This window comes from Onychomys torridus, chromosome 3 (genome assembly GCF_903995425.1).
Source record: "Onychomys torridus chromosome 3, mOncTor1.1, whole genome shotgun sequence".
Lineage (NCBI taxonomy): Eukaryota > Metazoa > Chordata > Mammalia > Rodentia > Cricetidae > Onychomys > Onychomys torridus.
Window position 1 is genome coordinate 50,311,424 of NC_050445.1, and position 17,483 is coordinate 50,328,906.

Here is a 17,483-nt window from a genome sequence, read left to right on the forward strand (position 1 = left end):
TCTGGAACAAATCCACAACCTCTGGCTTTCTGTGGAAACAAAAGCAGAGACTCTTTTCCAAAGCAACATATCCTTATATCTAAATTTTGAAGTCAAGGTACCTTTAAAATTTACATATTTGTTTAACTCAACAGCTTTTACAATCAAATCTTTTTTTGTAGTTAAAAATCCCAGAGACAACACAAACCAGATTCTCTGTGTAATATGCATCTTTGTAAGATTGAAACGCCTCTGTGGCTGCTGGCTCTGCCCACCTCGACTTCCCAACATGGCGGTGGTACAGTTTACCACCAGCTCTGGGTCTGGAGCGTACAATCTACCATGCAGCATTTATTTTTTGGTATATGTGACTTATTGGTTGTCATTTATGTCATACTTTATATAAAAATGCAGTATTCTGTATTTTCCATTTTCAAATTATCTCTTTCATACTCAGTTTGTCAAAGAAAGGACAGAAATATTCATTGTTTTTAAAATAAGTTAAAAGTATTTTTTAAATGAAAAAATGTACTTTGCAATACATTTTAAACATATTTGCATTAAATATTAAAGTATGATCATAAAATTTGTACAGGAAGGTGCTGATTATATTTGTTTTCTACATCATTTATATAAACATCTGTGACTGACAAATTAAAATATCTGGGTATACATGTCTGTAGGTTACTTGGTTATATTCTTGTAAAAATAAATAGAAAACATCTCATACATACATAATGACTAGAAAAATGTTCACATGATAGACATCTTACTATAAAGCTAGGCAAATTGTCCATCCACATACCTCATTTATAGGTGGCATCTACATACGGATCATTTCTTTTTACCTAATATAAAGTAGCAATAGTGTTTTTTTTTTAATTGATTGCCTGGTAGATTTTAATGTTAATGTCACTTAACTCTTCCTCAGTTAAGACAGACACACCATGATGAATGCACTATGAATTAATTTTATTCTAATTAATTCATTTTTCTTACACAAGACCATACTTTATCCTTTTGTTTGTGCAAAAGTAATGTGAAAACTCAGAATTGTTAAAAAAATAAGTACAATATAATATAGGAATATTGAAGCTTTAATTTAAGGAAAACAATAAATTAAGTTGTATTCAACTTAGTTAAATGAGCCATACATAACATTCTCCCTTTAATGTTTAAGTATTTTAATTAATAACAAAGACCATTTTCAAGCACCTTAACTTAACAATAATTTGAGAATAACCATTAAAGATGAGCAATTCATTTAAAGAAGACAAGTCATTTTCACCTCCTGCAACTGATCACATGTCCATGCTAAAAGGAGACAAGAGATTGATCCTCACATTCCTATATGCCTCCAATGACAGCACAGCTGCTTCTCCCTCACCTTAGAAAGATAATACCTCCTATCCCTGTTTTGTTTGCAACTCCTGAAGTGCTAGATTTTCATTTTGCTGTTATATCCAATTTGAGACCCAAATAAAATAGTGAGTTGACTCTAATTACATACTTCTTATTCATGTCCATATAGCTACAAAAATAACTATGAAAACATATTTTGTTTCATACAATTTACCTAATTTCACACCATTCTTCATTCTTGCTTATTTATGGACCCCAAATCATTCTCACTTCTATATTCATTTAGTGATAAGTATTTAAAATCCTTTAAAGTATATTCATACTTAAAATAGCAGTGTCACCTATGGAGCCTTGGATCTAAAAAGGCTCAGTACATGCTCTTGAAAGACTCCTTGTCTTGAGTTTATGGCTATCTCCTGAACAAGAAAGCTTCAAATTTGAATTCCAAACAGCAAATGGGAAGAACAGCAGTACAGCAACTATGTTTTACTATGCAATAGGCTCAAGGCTATGGGGAGTCTTTGTAGCACACTGAGGAAAGCTTTCAGCGAACTTCTAAGATGTGACCAACCTTCAAGCCAAGGTTACCTGCAACTGGGCATTGCAGTATATCACTACATTTTGATGAAATCAGACTCACAAAACAAATTGAAAATCGTTTTATCCAAGCGATGATCTTACAATGAATATGTAAAATACACTACTCTTAATTAACCAACAGGATAGACAATGCCACTTCTGATGATGTGAGTAATTAAGTGAAATTTGCAGTGAAAGAGATGGAGTGCCCTGTGAGATATTGATGAGGGAGACCTCATAATATCCAAAAGAATACAGACTATTGCCATTGCTCTTGGTAACTCAACATAACTATACAGTAAGAAAGACAGCACAGACTTGTGTCGTGACCGTCGTGGGTTGATAGATTCCTAACTGAATTTGCAGCCTATTCTATAGGAATGAATTTTATACCTGGTCTTGTAAATAAAAGGCAGTGGCTTTGGATTTGCTTGGTAGAACTTGATACGGTTATTTTGCTAAATGGTCATGCTGTCAAATTGCCCTCTAAGCATTGTATAAATATACACCCAGAACTGAGCTGCTCTCAGCCTTGATCGGTGAAGTTTCTTTGACTGGGCAGCAGTCGAAGAGAGAGTGGAGGCTCAGCCTCAAATTGGACATCTTTATCAGTTTTTCTGCATCACAGATATTTGCAGATAACTGCACAGATAACTTTTATCAACTTATATGCATTTCTCTAAGACTCAATATTTAATCAGTAATCAATAAAAAGAAAGTAATCTTGAAGATGATCTCAGATGATTTCAAATTCAGTGAGTTCTAGACTAGAGGTTATTTCATCCCATTGTCCCATCTAATGGTTTAGCATCTGGTCATCATTAGCTCATGAGTACTTAAGGATAGAAAAGCTAATCTGAACCAGATATTAAATGACCATTTCTAAGCAATCAGTTCAATTTCTGGATAAGCAAGGCCCATATTTGGAAGTGAGTAGATAAGTTCAAAAAAGTGAATGAAATGAGGTTAAAAAAATAAATGAAGCTATATTTTGTGAACAAAACAATAATAATAAAGTAATAATCCCCCATATGTGGTGTTTATTTCGATGCTAGGCTAGAGTGCAAGTTATTTGCTGATTCCTTTCTTCTAGGATTCAAAAAAAATTAACAGTGGTTAGAACTGCATATGTCAGGCTGATCACATATTCAGTTTGCCCCAGTGCAAGCAAATGCTTTTGAATTACTTTAGTACTACCATTCATTGTCATAAGTATGTCACACTTTTGACAAGCAATTGTCATGTCATATTATACCCCTGCTGCTACTGCGTTAAAACCAAGACTTTTATAAGAATTAGACAAAAAAAAAAATATTATCAGGAGTTTAAAACAGCTACCCATCTGACAGTTGGTAGAATTCATTATAGCACCAGCAATTTCTTAATCAATAAGGAATACAAGGCAATAAATCTTATCTTCTACTCTCATAGTTAGGACATGTCCACTGAAATGGATATGCTCCAGAGGAAATGGGCAAGGGAGTAAAGGAAAGGAGGAAGAGTTTCTTGATGGACACATTAGAGTAAGCCCTACAGATGGTTGGATCAGGGTGGATATAGCATTCCAGCTTGGCTGTCTCTGAACAGCAGCATTACCAACTGACCAACAACAAGCACTGGCCAACAATTTAAAAAAGGAGCACAAGCTAAAAGTCACAATAAAGTACTAAAACATAATAAGCTTAAAAATAGAACCTTTAAGGGGATTATGTTTTCATTTATCTAAACTTGTTCTGCACACCAGAAGGCAAAAATGAAAGAAATTTGACAGCCGAAATTTAATGCCAAAAAAGTTCTTTGAAAAAAAATCAATAAAAATAAGCAAGTTTAAGGAAAAATTTGCAATGCAAAAATACTATAATTTTACAAAAATCATGTGGAATCAGTAACATGGGCAACAGGCTGCTTCATTGAGAAGAGAGTTGCAAAAAAAGTAATTTTCTGAGAACTCACAGCACAACTAAACCAAATGAGCAGCTGGGATGGAAGTGATGCTTCTCTTCCATAGTCATCAAAGCAGAAAGTGTGTGTCTCTTTGTAGCGTTTACTAGTAATTGTGGTTGGAACTTATGGCAAACAGGCATTTTCATGATTTGGCTTATAGTACACAGTCATAGGTATGGATAGAGGGGAATATGGAAATAGTGCCCCACATTATAAAACTACGTTCTTTGCCCAGTGATTCTCCTGATAGAAAATCAGCAGGGGATCCCTGTGTTCTTTGTCACTGGATCTGTCATAAATATACTTAATATATCAACAGTAACAGCAACAACTGAAAACAGCAGGAAAATACAGCAGCATCTAGACTACGTTTAAAAAATTGTAGCCTTGTATTAAAATCAAATAAAAGCAATCAAAATAAATGAAGCAAATTGTTATACTGTGTGTGTGTGTGTGTGTGTGTGTGTGTGTGTGTGTGTGTGTGTAAACACAGTGAGAATAGTAAAGATGGAGTAAAACCCAGGTGCCTATCTTGCTTTAGCTTTGTATGGAATAAATAAAATACAGTTTTTTAAAATAAATAGAATTATTTAAAATAAATAGAATCAGTCTGGATGCAGCCATAGAAAAGAACTCCTACAATATATACATTCTTTTTTTTTATTTTTAACCAGATAAGATTATTTTAATACAGTACTTTTATTTTAAAGCAGCTATTATAAAACACCATTTTATGAACCAGAAAAGTTTTTCTAAATAAAATTTCTGTGGGCCTTTCAATGAATAATATCACTTGTTATTTTATAATATTGAATTATGCTGAAGTTAATCCAATAGAAAAATACTGAATATAGAAAAAAATTTAGGAATTTTTAAAATTGTTTGATGTAATTTAAAGGTAATAATCTTATCTGTTTATCTCTTCTAGTATATCACTAGGTGTTGTTAAAACTGGGAAAATATATTGTATACCAACTATAAATTAATACTTTTCAATCCACAAAAGAGAGAATACAAAACGATCAACTCCATTCTACTGTGCCCAGTGAATGAATCTGTTGATAATATTATGACATTCTGTGTAGAGACAGAATTTTGTGGCTAAGATAGTATTGTTGTAGATGGCTAGCTCTGGAAATCATTATATTCAGTAAAATAAGCCAGACACAGAAAGACAAGTGTTGCATGACCCTACTCATGTTTGGAAAGAAAATTTGATGTTACAGAAACTGATAATAGAATGGCAGTTACCAGAAACTTTAGAGACTAGCAGGTGGGGACAAATAGGGAAGGTTGACAAGTGGTATTAACATAAATTGAAAAGGGGTAAAAGCTGCAGGCAATAATACAAGAGAGTGACAATGAGTAGCAAATGTATACAGTGTACTTGAAAAGCTTAGGACAAAAGATTTTGAGTGTTTATGAGTGTTAGATGATTGAAAAGCCTGTCTTGTTCAGTGTGATTATACAATGTATTATTTAAGGAAACATCACATTTTGTACTCCATTAACACATGTACAACTTTTGTGTCTTTAATGGTTCAGTTAAAGAAAAATTTAAAAATAAAAACAAATTGACTTTCACAAAGAACCAACTCCTTGTTTTATTAATTTTTGTTTCTATTTTATTGATTTCAGCTATCAATTTGATAATTTCCTGGCATCTATTCTTTCTGGGAGACTTTGCTTCTTCCTGTTCAAGAGCTTTCAGGTGTGCTGTTAAGTCGCTACTGTGAGATTTCTCCAACTTATTTATGTGGGCATTTAGTGCTATGAATTTCCCTCTTAGCACTGCTTTCATAGTGTCCCATAAGTTTGGGTATGTGGTGTATTAATTTTTGTTGATCTCTAGGAAGTCTTTAATTTTTTTCTTTATTTCTTCCTTAACCCATTGGTGATTCAGTTGAGCATTATTCAGTTTCCATGAGATTGTAGGTTTTCTATAGTTTTTGTTGTTGTTGAAATCTAACTTTAAACCATGGTGGTCTGATAGAACGCTGGAGGTTATTCCAATTGTTTTGTATCTGTTGAGATTTGCTTTGTGGCCAAGTATGTGGTCGATTTTAGAGAAGGTTCCATGAGGTGCTGAGAAGAAGGTATATTCTTTTTTGTTAGGATAGAATGTTCTGTAGATATCGATTAAGTCCATTTGAGTCATAACATCAGTTAAGTCCTTTATTTCTCTGTTAAGTTTCAATTTGGTAGATCTGTCCATTGGTGAAAGTAGGGTGTTGAAGCCTCCCACTATTAATGTGTGGGGTTTTATATGTGATTTAAGCTTTAGTAATGTTTCTTTTACTTAAGTGGGTGCCCTGAAGAAGTAAAGTGCTAGGGAGGTCCCCAGAAATCCACAAAGATACCTCCGCTGTAGACTACTGACAATGGTTGAGAGAAAGCCCAAACTGACCTAATCTGGTGACAGGATGGCCTAACACCCTAACTGTTGTGCTAGAAATGTCATCCAATGACTGAGGGAAGCAGATGCAAAGATCCACTGCCAGGCCCAAGGTGGAGCTCCAATTGGCAAGAAAGAGGAGGAATTGTATGAGCAGGAACTGTTAAGACCAAGTTTGGAAAAAGCACAGGGACAAACAGTCAAACTAATGGAAACACATGAAGTATGAACCAATAGCTGAGGAGCCTCCAGCTGGATCAGGCCCTCTGGATAAGTGAGACAATTGATTAGCTTGAACTATTTGGGAGGCACCCAGGCAGTGGGACCAGAACCTGTCCTTAGAGCATGAGCTGGCTGTTTGGAACCTGAGGGGACTGGACCTACCTGGACTGAATCTACCAGGTTGAGCTGAATCCCCTGGGGAGTTTTTGCACTGGAGGAGATGGGAAGGGGGATAGACTGGGGGGAAAATGGGGGGAGGGCAGGGGGAGATAGGGGAATCCATGGCTGATATGTAAAATTGAATTAAATTATAAAATGAAAAACCAAAGGGGTAAAAAACAAATTGACAAGACCTACTGGAGAAACTTATGTCCTCAGAATCTTTCTGAATATTCTTGCTACCATGAACATGAAATAAATGATAATTAGAGAGATTGTATTTCATAATAATGTGGCTATCGTGAGGGATGGTAAAATATTTAATGATAGTATGTTTTACAGGACAGGAAGAATGTGTATTTTAGAACAGAAAGGGTTGTATACATTTAATGTAACATGTTCCCTTTACACAAGGTTCCTGAAGATATGGAGAAATATGGACTATGCTGCTTTATAAATAATCTTTGATAAAAGCTTTTGCTGCCAGCTGGGTTCTAGGCTTTGACTGTATGAATACAAACAAACAAAAAAACTGAACTTAAAACAATTTAATGTCTTTGAATCTAAACTAAGGTGCTAATTACAATCTTGATGGGTTTGCAATAAGCCCATATGGCCTTTGTAGTTCTAAAATAAGCCTGCCTGACCACAACCACAGGCAGAATGGAGCCACAGAGATGAGCCACACTCCGTGTCTACTGCTTCTGGGCCATGATGCTAAGGGCACAAAAGAACTTGCCTGGCATTGGCAATGAGTGTCCTCTGGTACTCTATGGGAATTTCAGGTCATGGTGTAGGCATAGATTTTCTCCATTGAGCTTCTAATTTTATTCATTTGCTTTTCTTTTAGTAACCTACTTAAGTGCTTTGTTATTTGTTTCTCAAGAGGAAAGGTAAAAGGAAAGGTAAAACTTGGTGACCTTCATGTGAACCTGAGTAATGCTAGTGCTTCACTTAACCCTTCTCCCTGATTATTTCTGTGTTCCACTCCATACTACTTGTAATCTACTACCCTTGCTCCCTTGACATATCCATTCCTTAGCTCTTCCTAGTTTTCTGACATCCAAAAGTACCCCAATTTAACTGGACTTATGTAAAGATTAAAAGCTAGAATGAAAGAGAATATGCAGCATTTGTCTTTCTGAGTCTGAATTATCTCACTTACAATGACTATTTTCGTCTCCAACCCATTTACTTGTAAATTTCACTACTTCTCTTTTACTTACAGCTGAATACAATTCCATTGTTCATATATGCCACCTTTTCATTATTCATCCATGAAATGATGGACATGCAGGCTATTTCCATTCCCCTAGCTGTCATGAATGGTTCAGCAATGAGCATGGAAGAGCAAATATCTATGTAGTAGTAGAATAGAGAACCTTTGAGTACATGACCAGGAGTAGTATATATATAGACGAGTCACAGGTAGATCTATTTCTAACTTTGTGAGGAAATAGCACAGCAATTTACATGCTGGCAGCATGACTGCACACATTGGTACTCTCACCAGTGTGACAGTTTGAACCCATTAATAATAAACTCCAAGTTACCAATAACATGCAGGAGCCAAATCAGGTAAGAAATAACAATATTTTTCCTTGGTGTCATTTAATTGACAGCAAGCCTGATTTGAATTCTCTAAGTCATCTGTTGCATGAATCTGAAACAGTACCTTCCTGAAGGCAGTCTTGTGAATCTGTCCCTGCGTCTGTTTCTGTGTGCAGTTGTGTATCACAGAAAGCATCCCATAGAGAAAAAAAATAGGAATACTTTACAGAAATCTTTAACAACATTTTACAAGGAATTGAGCACTGACACCAATAGACACCAAATGACCCAGATTATAAAAGGTATTATAAATATCATTATTTAGCAATCAATATTTCAATGTGCTCAACATTCATAAATGTGTTCGATTGCTCTCAATCTCTGTATTTGCTGCTTTCAACAAATGACACACATGCATTACTGTGGGTCAGTGGCATGAAAGGGTATTTATTTTATATTATAGCTGTACATTAACCTAGATGGTAAAAGTTGATTACACAAGAAATCCAAAGTACATAATCTTGTTACATTAGTCTCCTAAATCAACTCCAGAGTGATATTTTTGTTTTGTTCCTACTATATTTCATTTGTTATGCTTTTTAATAAAATGAATGAATGAAAACCTAGACAGTAGGGTAAAGGTTAACAACTGAACTGTCACTTATAGCTTCTGGGAGAGAGAAAATTCAGATTTCTCCAATAAAGTGACATTGGGTTTATCAACCACTTTAGAAAAGCCCCATATTCAGGAGTTGACCAACAAAGAATATACCACACAGGTTTTGGCTGTGTGCATTTGGGGGGGTGCTTTTATTTGGTTACAGTTTGAAGAATTTTGTTTTGTATTGTTTTGTTTTGTTCTTTCTGGATGTGGTTTTGTTTCCTGGCTGGAGTGGGGTTTGCTGTATTGGGGTTTTGTTTGTTTTTTGAGAAAGAACTTAAAGTTTGCTGAGTTTGAATGGGGAGAGGGTCTAGAAAGACTTGGGGGAGGGTAAGAACATGATCAAAACATATTGAAATTAAAATTGTTTTTAATAATGAAAAATATAATAAGTAAATACTACTTAATCTGAATAGGTCTTAGTATTTCCCATTTCTTCCACAAAAGAAAACAAATGTGTGTATATGAAAGTATGAATGCTATTCATTTGTCTTCTCTAGTTCACCATGAAAACAACTGAAAATGATTTAAATATTTCTTTTAAAAGCATGTAAGCCTATTTCAACTCTTCTGGCAAAAACACAAATATAAAATAAGAGATACAAACTAAATAAGTTTCTATTCCTTTCTAAAATACTCTTTCAATTCATTTAAATAGAAAAATATATTTGTATGCTAAAAATAAAACATCCTATTAAATTTTGATAAAAAAAATCAACCAAACAAACAACAAAACAAAGAGATAGAGCAGTTTAAACAACAGATCAAGTGCATGGTGGGACAGCAATCATCAGTGACCTCTCAACTTTGGCACTGAGGTCCAGTTCTTTCTTGTTTCTTAGGATGCAACAGGTATGTTCATAATATCACATCCCCACCAGCAGTTAATAAATGTCTTTTTTTTCCTTGCATCCACACATGAATTTGTTGTTACTTGTTTTGTGAGATTTGCTGTTCTCTCTCAGCATAAGACCCGATAACCTGAATCTGTTCGAGGAAGAGCAAGAAATATGCTTCAACTTTGAGCCAAATTTGGGAATTTCTGAATAGGACTCTAGGAGCACAGGAACTAAGCAAATAACTGAAAATGAGATCTCAGAGAATTAAATATATATACATAATTATATATATATGTATATATATACATACATATATATATATATATATATATATATATATATGTATATGTATGCAGCAAAAGACACCATAGTTGGACAGGAAAGAGCCGCTAATGGCAAATCTGACAGAGGATTAATGTCTAGGATATACAAAGAGCTCAAACAAAATCAAACAAACAAAAAATCCAAAACCTAAACTTAAAGAAACAAAAGTTTAGCAGTGGAGAATGGAACTCCATAGAGGGCTCCTGAAAGAAGAAGTACAAATGGCTAAGAAACATTTTTTAAATTGTTTAACATTTTTAACCATAAGGAAAATGAAAAATAAAACCACACTGAAATTAATTTCTTATTGTGCCATTTTTTTTTATCAATAATGTGTCTGTGGTTCCTAATTATATGAATATGTGTGTGAATGTCTCTATCCTATTTTATTTTAAAGATACAATCTTTCAGGCTAAAAATTATAAATAATTATAATATAGAGTACTGGGACATTCCAAGAGATCTGCACTGCTCTAAGAGAAGTATACACAAGTATTCACTCAAGAGGGAAACCTACTGACCTTTTAAGACCAAATAACATCTAAATCACCATTTATTACATAAGTTAGGTATTTTTACATACAACTTCCTATGGTTTTATGTAATACCATATCATTCTTTATAAAAAGGAATTAAGCCACACTTTACATACTTCAGTTCAAAATCAAAGCGTGCTCAGTGTCTTCAGGTTTAGATTGTTGTGAAGAGACACCATGACCATGGTAACTCTTTAAAGAAAACATTTAGTTGGTGTGGCTCATTTATATTTACAGAGGTTTTGTCCCTTGTTGTCATGATGGGGAGCAGGGCAGCACGCAGGCATATGTCTGGGTAGAGCTATAGCTGAGAGGTCTACACCTTGTAGGCAACAGGAAGTTGACTGAAACACTGGGTGGTATTCTGAGTGGAAACCTCAAACCTGCCACCACAGTGACACACTTCTTACAACAAGACCATGCCTACTCCAACAAAGCAATACCTCAAAATATTGCCATTCCCTGTGAGACTATTGGGGACCAATTACATTCAAACTACCACATTCAGCATATGGTTTAAAGTGCTCACTGATTCATAAAATCACTCATTCGATATGATTAAATTTAAATGATATAGTGTTTATATAAAACAAATTGAATACAGAACAGTGCCAATACTTCCTAGTCTCTTGGAAGCAAGATTGTTGGTGTGTCAAGAGGTATGGCTCTGCTCTACAGCCAGGCGTTGCTATGGGTCAACACTAATCTAACTTCCATATGCATTCTCACACTAATGTGACATTTTCCAACATCAACTATAAAGTTATCCTAAATATGAGACTTTAGCCATTTAACATTAAACCAATATATGTTATTATTAATAGTTGGGCATTTATTTACAACTAAGTGGGTAAGACTTTAAACTCTCTAATAGGCAAAAACTATATTAATAGAAGGAAATCTATAGCTTCCATCTTTTCTTTCATTATGAATATTCCAATTTTTGTCTAAGATAAACTGGCAATACTGTGATAGTATATTACAGCACACTAGAAATTTGATATTATGCAAATGTATACATGAATGAGCTTGCCATGTTATTCTAAATGAAAAAATTCTAACATATTAAAATTAATTATAAATTAAAAAATGCATATGTATCAGTATAAGTTTCTTTTTGTGTCAATGTACATTTATACAGAGAGGCCAAGAGTAAAAAACTGAATTCACTTAAACAGACCTGTTGCTAACCTCGAGTCTCTATATCCTCATGGGAGAATTCAATTTCTGTCAAATCAACTACTTGATGCTCATTTGTTGAATAATAAACAAAGAGTTACCAGAAAGAACCAACAAATCCTCCTTTGATGTTGAGAATGCAGAAAGTTGATGAAAAAAGAAGGCCAGATGAGCATGAACAGAATAGAGAGACAGAAGGAGAAAAGAAAGTACACCCTCACTCTTTCATGGTTTGACTAGAAAAATTTAAATGATAACATAAAAACTATAAATAGAGGGCTCTTCATCTAATGACACATAATGGTCTTGTAGACAGACCCAAGTTTGGTGGCTAGCATCTCAGTCAGCAGATTACAACTCTATAAATGCAGCTCCAAGAGATCCATCATCTTATAGTGAACCATGTGAGTTGCAGAACTCACATGTTCACACCTTCCCTACACACACACACACACACACACACAAACACACACACATACACACACACTTTAAAACTAATAAATATTCAATACGATATTTTTAGAAAAAGTTATCTTTATGGAAAATGGAAGATAACTGATATTTACTCACTTGTGATTTACCCTGTAGGTACACATAGAGGAATATGACAGGAACGTTGCCTGCTTGTTTGTGGATTCACATTAAGCTATGTAAGTGTCATTGGGTTAAACTTTTATTAAAAAGGAACTGTATCAGGAGGTATTTTTGAAAAAATCCTAATATATTCTTTTTTGGAGATGAAATGTTCTAATGTACAAACAAATAAATTATGAAGCTGCTATCTGAGATGAAATGTCTATTGAAATATTTAGATATGTTTTATGAGTCATGCTGACATTTTGCCAGAGGCCCACTATGTAAAATCATCTATTATGGAAAATCTACAAGGAGAAAAACATGTTTTATTTGCATGTGGGGAATTATATACAGTGGGAAATTAAACATGCCTTGATTTCCATTCTTCTTCCAATGTACTATGTAATATTACTTTTCTTTTTTTTTGTTTTTGTTTTTTTTAACTTTTTTAAAATTATATTTGTGTTTTAATTTTACACATCAGCCATGGGTTCCCCTGTCCTCCTCCCTCCCACCCCCACCAGCACCCTCCCCCCATCCCCTCCCATCAATTCCCATCACCTCAAGGGCCAAGACTCCCCTGGGGATTCATTTAAACCTGGTAGATTCAGTACAGGCAGGTCTAGTCCCCTCCTTCCAGGCTGAGAAAAGGGTCCCTGTGTAAGCCCAAGGTTCCAAACAGCCAGCTCATGCAATAAGGACAGGTCCCGGTCGCACAGCCTGGATGCCTCCCAAACAGTTCAAGCTATTCAACTGTCTCACTTATCCAGAGGGCCTGATCCAGCTGGGGGCTCCACAGCCTTTGGTTTATAATTCATGTGCATCCATTCATTTGGCTATTTGTCCCCGTGCCTCTCCAATGTTGGTCTCAACAATTTACACTGTTACAATCCCTCCTCTTTCTCCACAATTGGACTCCTGGAGCTCCACCTGGGGCCTGGCTGAGGATCTCAGCATCCACTTCCATCAGTTATTGGGTGAGAGTTCCAGCAAGACAGTTAGGGTGTTTGGCCATCTGATCACCAGACTAGGTCAGATCAGGCTTTCTCTCGACCATTGCCAGCAGTCTACAGAGGATGTATCATTGTGGATTTCTGGGGACCTCTCAAGCACTCTGCCTATTCCTGTTCTCAGGTGGTCATCATTTACCATGGTCTATTATTCCTTGTTCTCCCTTTCTGTTTTTGATCCAGCTGGGATCAAGCTCCCCTAAGCTTTCTTTCCCTCAAACCTTGCCCTTCATTACTTCCACTCTCATCCAGGTTGTTCAAGTAGATCTCATCCATTTATCTGTTATTGGTTGATCCCTGTGTCTTTCCTAGGGTCCCGTTTTCTAGGTAACCTCCCTGGAGTTGTGTAGCAGTCTAGTAATCTTTGTTTTACATCTAGTATCCTCCTATGAGTGAGTACATACCATGTTTGTCCTTCTGAGTCTGGGTTACCTCACTCAGGTTGATTTTTTTCTAGATCCATCCATTTGCCTGCAAACCTCATGATGTCAGTGTTTTTCTCTACTGAGTAGTACTCCATTGTGCATATGTACCATATTTTCTTAATCCATTATTCAGTGGAAGGGCATCTAGGTTGTTTCCAGGTTCTGGCTATTACAAACAATGCTGCTATGAACATAGCTGAGCAAATGCCCTTGTGGTATGATTGAGCATTCCTTGGGTATATGCCCAAGAGTGCTACAGCTGGGTCTTGGGGGACATGGATTCCCAATATTCTAAGGAAGAGCCATATTGATTTCCAAAGGAGCTGTACAAGCTTGCATTCCCACCAGCAGTGGAGGAGAGTTCCCCTTGCTTTACTTCCTCTCCAGCATAAGCTGTCCTCTGTGTTTTTGATCTTAGCTATTCTGACAAGTTTAAGGTGGTATCTCAGAGTCATTTTGATTTGCATTTCCCAGATAATTAGGGATGTTGAGCAATTCCTTAAATGTCTTTCAGCCATTAGAAGTTCCTCTGTTGAGAATTCTCTGTTTAGTTCTATAGCCCATTTCTTAATTGGACTGTTGGGCATTTTGATGTCTAATTTCATGAGGAAATAGAATCAGTCATTAAAAGTTTCCCAATCAAAAAAATCCCAGGACCATATGGTTTCACTGAAGAATTCTACCAGATCTTCAAAGAAGACTTAATACCAAAACTCTTTAATTTGTTCCATACAATAGAAGCAGAAGGAATATTACCTAACTCCTTCTATGAGGCTATAATTACCCTGATTCCTAAACCAAAGAAAAAAAAGAGAGAGAACTACAGGCCAATCTCCCTCATGAACATTGATGCAAAAATACTCAATAAAATACTGACAAACAGACTCCAAGAACACATCAAAACAATTATCCACCATGATCAAGTAGGCTTCATCCCAGGGATGCAAGTGTGGCTCAACTTACAAAATCCGTCAATGTAGTACACCATATAAACAAACTCAAAGAAAACAACCACATGATCATCTCACTAGATGCAGAAAAGGCATTTGACAAAATCCAACACACCTTCATGATAAAGGTCTTGGAGCGATCAGGAATACAGGGAACATAACTAAACATGATAAAGGCAATCTACAGCAAGACAACAGTCAATATCAAATTAAATGGAGAGAAACTCAAAGCAATACCACTAAAGCAAGGCTGCCCCCCTCTTCTACTTATTCATTATAGTACTTGAAGTTCTAGCCAGAGCTATAAGACAACATAAAGAGATTTAGTGGATACGAATTGGAAAGGAAGAAGTCAAGCTTTCCCTATTTGCAGATAACATGATAGTATACATAAGTGATCCCAAAAATTCAACCAAGGAACTGATACAGTTTATGAACACCTTCAGCAACATAGCAGTATACAAGATCAACTCAAAAAAATCAGTAGCCCTCCTATACACAATAGACATACAGGCTGAGAAGGAAATCAGAGATACATCACCCTTTATAATAGCCACAAGTGATATAAAATACCTTGGGGTAACTCTAACTAGGCATGTGAAGGACCTATATGACAAGAACTTTAAGTCCCTGAAAAAAGAATTTGAAGAAGATGTCAGAAAATGGAAAGATCTCCCATGCTCATGGATAGGCAGGAATCTACAGATTCAATGCAATCCCCATCAAATTACCAACACAATTCTTCACAGACCTGGAAAGAATACTACTCAACTTCATATGGAAAAACAAAAAACCCAGGATAGCCAAAAGAATCCTGTACAATAAAACAACCTCTGGAGGTATCATGATCACCCACTTCAAGCTCTACTCTAGAGCTACAGTAATAAAAACACCTTGGTACTGGCATAAAAACCAACATGTGGAACAATGGAATTGAATTGAAGACCCTGACATTAACCTGCACACCTATGAACATATAATTTTTGACAAAGAAGCCAAACATGTACAATGGAAAAAAGAAAGCATCTTCAACAAATGGTGCTGGCATAACTGGATGTCAATATGAAGAAGGCTGCAAATAGATCCATATCTGTCACCAAGCACAAAACTTAAGTCCAAGTGTATCAAAGACCTCAACATAAATCCAGTTACTCTGAACCTGATAGAAGAGAAAGTAGGAAGTAGTCTTGAACGCATTGGCACCGGAGATTACTTTCTAAATATAACACCAGTAGCACAGACACTGAGAGAAACAATCAATCAATCAATGGGACCTGTTGAAACTGAGAAGCTTTTGTAGAGTAATGTAGGAATGCTTGGAATGCAAGTGTCATCCCTGTGTAGAAAGACTTTATATTTCTGTGACACAAATTCCTCAGAATTGGGATGAAGATCCAATCAACAGCTTCTATGACAAACATATAACTACTTTGTATACTTAATAGGGTCATCTACTTTGGTTCTGAGTGCTATGGCTTCAATGCATCAAACAACAGAAAAATATTCAGGAAATACATAAGGGATGAGTCACAGAAAAGTGACAATTTAATGACAAATATGAACAAGAATGGTCTATGATAGAATGTTTATTTCATTTAAAGTTTTTTTTTTTATAAAATTTGTATTTTCTATACACTGACTTTTCTATTTATTCATACATTTCTTCTTTAAATTAATCTTGGCTTTATTTATTTATTTATTTTTTCCATTTTTATTTACGTACTTTTTAATTTTTTTATTATATTTTTGTTTTAATTTTACACATCAGCCATGGGTTCCCCTGTCCTCCTCCATCCTGCCCACACCTTCCCCCTATCCCCTCCCCTCCATTCCCATCTCCTCCAGGGCCAAGACTCTCCTGGAGATTCATTTAAACCTGGTGGATGCAGTCAGGCAGGTCCAGTACTCTCCTTCCAGGCTGAGCAAAGTGTCTCTGTGTAAGCCCAAGGTTCCAAACAGCCAGCTCATGCACTAAGGACAGGTCTCGGTCCCACAGCCTGGGTGTCTCCCAAACAGTTCAAGATATTCAGTTGTCTCACTTATCCAGAGGGCCTGATCCAGCTGGGGGCTCCACAGCCTTTGGTTCTTAATTCATGTGCTTCCATTCATTTGGCTATTTGTCCCTATGCTTCTCCAATCTTGGTCTCAACAATTCATGCTCTTTCTCAACAATTGGACTGTTACAATCCCTCCTCTTTCTCCACAATTGGACTCCTGGACCTCCACCTGGGACCTGGCTGAGGATCTCTGCATCCACTTCCATCAGTTAGTGGATGAGAGTTCCAGCATGACCGTTAGGGTGTTTGGCCATCTGATCACCAGACTAGGTCAGATCAGGCTTTCTCTCGACCATTGCCAGCAGTCTACAGAGGATGTATCATTGTGGATTTCTGGGGACCTCTCCATCACTCTGCCTATTCCTGTTCTCATGTGGTCATCATTTATCATGGTCTGTTATTCCTCATTCTCCCTTTCTGTTCTTGATCCAGCTGGGATCTCTGGCTCCCCTAAGCTTTCTTTCCCTCAAACCTTGCCCTTCATTACTCCCACTGTCGTCCAGGTTGTTCATGTAGATCTCACCCATTTCTCTGCCATTGGGTGATCCCTGGGTCTTTTGTAGGGTGCCGTTTTCTAGGTAGCCTCCCTGGAGTTGTGTAGCAGTCTAGTCATCTTTGTTTTTTATCTAGTATCCTCCTATGAGTGAGTACACACCATGTTCATCCTTCTGAGTCTGGGTTACCTCACTCAGGATGATTTTTTTCTAGATCCATCCATTTGCCTGCAAACCTCAT